We start from the raw sequence: 5,642 nt of genomic DNA, 5'->3' as shown, positions 1-5,642 counted from the left end.
GGTCTGAAGAGGGTATTTTTAGCAAGAATATCGCAGAGTTGATACTTCCCATACTTGACATCAGGAAGCACATGATGTCTTTTTCTGCCATTATTGGCGATGCTAAGTCTTTGATTAGGCTTATTAAGGTGAATTTACACGCAATGTAGATTTTTTAGTGTATATAGTTCCATGAGTTCTGGATCAACATCTAAAGTCACATAACCACCATTTCAATCTAGATAGATAGAATATTTCCATCATTCTTCAAGGTTGCCTTATGCCTTTTTGTCCTCCATCTCTTCCCCGTCTCCAGTGCTGGCAGCCGCAGATCTGATCTCTGTCCTTACAGTTTTGCCTTTTCATGAATGTAAAATAAATAGCATCAGACACTATATATATAGCCTTTTGTGTTTGGCCTCATTCATTTAGCATAATGCTTTTGGGATTTATCCCTGTGGTTGCATGTATCAGTAGTTCATCTCTTTTTATTGTTGATTAGCATTTCATTGTACGGATATAACAAAAGTTGTTATTCCTTAACCAGTTGTTGGACAATGGGTTCTTTCTAGCTTTTAGCTATCATGAATAAAGCTGCTGCAAACATTCATGTGGACTTGTTTATAATTCTCTCCAGTAAATACCCAGGAATGGGACTGCTGGATTATATGGTTAAGTATATGCCTAACTTTATATACATCTCTCAAACTGTTTTCCAAAGTGACTGTACCAGTTTGCACGTGTGCCAGCAATGACTAAGAATTCTATGGCATCACATCCTGGGCAACAGGATGTCAGTCTTTAATTTTGGCTATTCTAGTAGACGTGTAGTAGAATCTCATGATAGGGTGATGCTAAGTGTAATTATATGGTAAGGCAGTGCCCATCACATCTGTCCGTTGTAAATATTCTTTTGTTTCTGTCATTAATATGCAATTTTTAGGTGATACTTTGAGCCCTTGCATGTAGTTTCTTTCCTTTGATCATTTTGGTATCTATCGATGAAACTTTCCTGAATTAATTTTCACGATGGTGATTATGAAATAGTGACTTAAGAAAAATTTTATTATTTTTCTACATTAGCTGATAATCTTTGGAAGAAAGAGTTTCTCCCCCTTTCCTCCTACCCCTTTGTAGGGGTATCTACACGCATAGATTCTTTGTTACAGGGTCCATTATAATCCATTACTGACACAATTTTGATGCCCAAATTATCGTGGATTTGACCATGGGGTCCTCTTCAAGCTGGCTCCTGTGTCCTTTTGACATGTCCCCATTGGTCTTTGAGCATGCCCTTCCTTTCAAGAATAAGCTTGGGCGCCTGGGTGGCTCAGTTGGTTAAGCGACTGCCTTCGGCTCAGGTCATGATCCTGGGGTCCCGGGATCGAGTCCCGCATCGGGCTCCCTGCTGAGCAGGGAGTCTGCTTCTCCCTCTGACCCTCTTCCCTCTCGTGCTCTCTATCTCTCGTTCTCTCTCTCAAATAAATAAGTAAAATCTTTAAAAAAAAAAAAAGAACAATAAGCTTTCCAGACTCATCTTCTACTTTCCTGGAACTAGCTATTTCTCTAAGGAGCCCTCGTTTCTTTTAGTGAGGAATGCTATTTAAAAAAAATTCTGGACATCCTAGTTATGGAAATATCACTGTTTCTAAGCCTGTTCAGTGGGCAGACCTGGAATATATACTGTATTTTAAAAAATAGGGACACCGGTGTGGTTCGGTCAGTTGAGTGTCGGACTCTGATTTTGGCTTAGGTGGTGATCTTGGGGTCCTAAGATGGAGCCCCACGTCGGGCTCCAAGCTTAGCACAGAGTCTGCTTGGGATTTTCTCTCTCCCTCTCCTCCCTCTGTCCCTCCTCACTTGCACTCTCTCTCTCAAATAAATAAAATCTTTAAAAATATCAATAATGAGTGTATATTGATACCTCCAATTCAAATCCAATACCACAGAGCTCTTTTTCACATTCTCACAATTCTTATTCTCCCACAGTGAGAATCTTGGGTCCCCAAAATATCAGTATATTTTATTTTTCTACCCTATAATATGCACAAAACAGTTTCAAAATTTTCACACTGGTTGTTTTACTAATGACAAACCTATTAAGTAAATTCAAGATTTATTTTTGCAATTCTTTTTGCCCTCAGGATGTTTTCAGCTCAGATTATGTTGTTTTTGAAAATTACTTGATTTTTTTCTCTAGTGCTATGCTGGCAATTTGATATATAGTTAAATCGATTTGTGTCTGAATTTAATTTTATTTTTGAACATGGAAAGACATTTTCTTGGTTTAATAATGTAGGCCTTGTTTTCAACAAGAGAGCTGATAAATTTCTCCTGATAACTTCAGAGAGAGGTTTTTTTTTTTTAAGATTTTATTCATTTATTTATTTAAGGGAGAGAGAGAGAGAGCACGAGGGGCTGGGGAAGGGGGGAGCAGAGAGAGAAGCAGACGCCCTGCTGGGCAGGGAGCCCTATGACACAGGGCTTGGTCCCAGTACCCCGAGATCATGACCTGAGCCTAAGGCAGCCGCTTAACCGACTGGGCCACCCAGGCGCCCCAGAGAGAGTTTTATCTATAGAACCATTGCAACCAAAAGATGTTGGAGTGTAGGTTAATCTAATTTTAGAGGAAGGTTTCTAGTCACAACCATAGGACCCTGTGACTTTATGAAAATAGTTATCACTATCCTCTCATTGATGGCAAGCTCCTTTGGAAAATGGACAATGTATTTGAATCCCCAGAACCTAACAAATGATCAACACATAAAAGTTGTTCATTAAATCTTTATCAGATGAATGGAAGGATGAACAAACAGGTGAGTAGAAGGAAAGAATATCCAACAAACTAAAATAATGGGCTTGCACCAACTAATTTAAGTTTATTAGGACTGAATGAAGTGTGATACTTACAAAAGAAAAAACAACACATGTACAAATGTATAGAATATGGAATTCCTGGCTTAACAGCAAAGTAAACGGACCTGAGAGCTTTCATTGACTGGGTATTCCTGCTCAAAAAGCTCAAAACCCTGATACATTTTTAGACCTTGTTGTATTTGTACAATATCCAGATAGTCCCAATGCCCATTGCCCTGGTCAGATGACCCTTGAGTGCAATATGCAAATCTAAGTTACACACTTTTTAAACAGGACATTGATACACAGGGTTTTTAGGAGGGTGACCCTGAGCCTGAGGGGTCTGAAAACCACAGCAAGGTAGCAGATGGTGGAAGGTCCTGGAGAAGATTTTGAGATGAAATGACAACTCATCAGATTTGTGAAAGACATGGAGGAAAAACATCAGTCACTCTGCAGAGCTTCAAACAGCGGAACTAAGACCAATTCATGTCAGGTGTAGAGGCTCACGTTAGCCCAGTGCAAGAAGATACTTTCTTATAGACTTGAACAGTGAGGGAGCGGGTGAGCTGCAAAGATGGTGAGGTCCATGACATCATCCAACACTGGCTGTGATCATCTTTTAGGAATTTGAGAGGGGCACACCCTGCTTGGAGTTATTCCAAATGTACTTGAAGGAACTGTCCAACTGAAAGATTCCACACCCTAATCCTTTGGGTCAGTATCATCATTAAGGGTCACTGGTGTTCTCCAATCATTAGATTCCTCTAAGATTGGAGGAGTATTTCCAATATCAATAGGTGTGATTTCTCAGTCACTATGCCACCATGCGGCTCTCAACTGTTTGTCAAATCTAGATCACAAAATGCCAATCCTTAAGATGCTTCCTGTCAAAAGGGATCCCTGACCAAATCCATTTCTAAAATACTGCCTAATACAGTACTCGGAGAAATTCACAATCATTCAGAACATATTAGAGGATGTGAGAAGAAAGGTGCTTTAACTTGAACTCAGAATTTCCTACACCTACAAAGGAACCCTACATTATTCTTAACAAAATAAATATCTCGTCTTCCAATGTTCCCGGAGAATGCCGCCTGCTTTCTTTGTTTTTCTGTCTCTTCCTGCGGGGGTCATCCTCCCTGAACGCGGTTTCTGCAAGACTGCAGCCGCAAACGTAATTTTCTATATCAACCACAAGGTGGCTCTGCGGGTCTTACAAAAGCGGGCTGCGAGCACTTTCCAGCCTCTGCACACAAGGGTCCTGGACAAGGAAGGGTTTGAGTCTGTGCTGCAGAAGGTGGCCGGGACCCAGAAAACCGGGGTGTTAGCTGTGTACACAGGTTACGTCAGAAATATTGTCATCGGACTCAGATGGATAGTTTGCAGAAGAATGTGGCAAGAACTGGGGTTCTCTGGTTGTCTGCCCATGTTTCTGTTTTGAGGACACATTTCCATGGAGTTCATGAACGGGACTCTTCTAGGTCCCTGAACAGGGAAGCACCTGCAATCTGGGAAGAGACTTTTCTTGAGACAGTAACGGTTTCCAACTAAGCATATTTTCATTTTCCTTCAGAAATTTGAGAACAAAGAGATGTTGTTGAAGCAGGAAGCCAGAGCTGTTGGCACTGAGCTCTTTTTCCTCCTAACCTCCTCCGGCTTAACCCTCCAGGCTGATGAATTCATTTTAATTAGCAGCAGCAGGAGCAATTCAATGGTGCTCCGATCCTGATTGCACCATTTTTGAAGAATTGATTTTTGCAGGTGTACGCATTTCTAATGCATGGGGAAAAGAATTGTCTTCAAGGCTAAGAAAGGGGTATTTCTGACTTGAGTTGAAAGAGCCTCTATGGACTGGGTGAATGATTTTCGAGGGCTCTCAGTATCCTTGTGGTTGCTAATTCTTAGGTCTTGTGTTCGTGAATGATAACTTCAGATATCTCCAGAAAAATCTATCTTTTCATGTCAGTTGTTTTTTTTTTTTTTCTGTGCTGCCCACTCTGTTCTTTCTTTCAAGTCCTCTCTCACTTTCAGGATTGCATTCATTCATTTATTTGAAATATTTAGCACTTACTCTTTGTAAAGCACATATGCTAAGTACTACAGGGTATTCGAAGATGAATTTCCCTTGACATCGAGGCTGGGAGAGGGGAGATAGACAAATACATAAAAAGTAACAAGTTGAGCCAAAGGTCCAACAGGACAGAAAATGGGTGCTGAATATGGAACTTTCAGTCTATAGATTCTAAACTAGAACCCTGCATCCTGTTGTAGAAGAGATCTCTTTAAAATCCTCTCCCAGATGATTATCTATGCTCAGGCCCCATTATCCTTTTACATTGTCTGCAAGTTCTCAAATAATTGGAGAGGGACAGGAGGATCAGTGCTTGTGTCACTTGTGTCCAAACGCCCATCGACTGATGAATGGATAAACACAATTTGGTATACCTAGACAATGGAATACTACTCAGCAATAAAAAAAATTAATGAACTATTGCAATTCATCAATAAATAAAAATAAATAGAACTACTATGATCTAGCAATCCCAATTCTGGGTTTATATCCAAAAGAATTGAAAGTGGAATATTAAGGAGATATTTGTACACTCATGTTCATAGCAGCATCATTCACCATGGCTGGAAGCAATCCAAATGTCCATCGATGGATGAATAGATAAATACAATGTCACACACACACACACACACACTGAAATGTTGTTTAGCTATTTAAAGGAAGAAATCTTGTCACATGCTATAACATGGATAAATCTTGAGGGCATTGTGTTAAGTGAAAGAAACCGTCACAG

The sequence above is a fragment of the Callorhinus ursinus genome, unplaced genomic scaffold, assembly GCF_003265705.2.
Source record: "Callorhinus ursinus isolate GAN/ISIS: 27379988/994484 unplaced genomic scaffold, GSC_fseal_2.0 scaffold25, whole genome shotgun sequence".
NCBI lineage: Eukaryota > Metazoa > Chordata > Mammalia > Carnivora > Otariidae > Callorhinus > Callorhinus ursinus.
Note: the sequence above shows the minus strand (reverse complement) of the source record.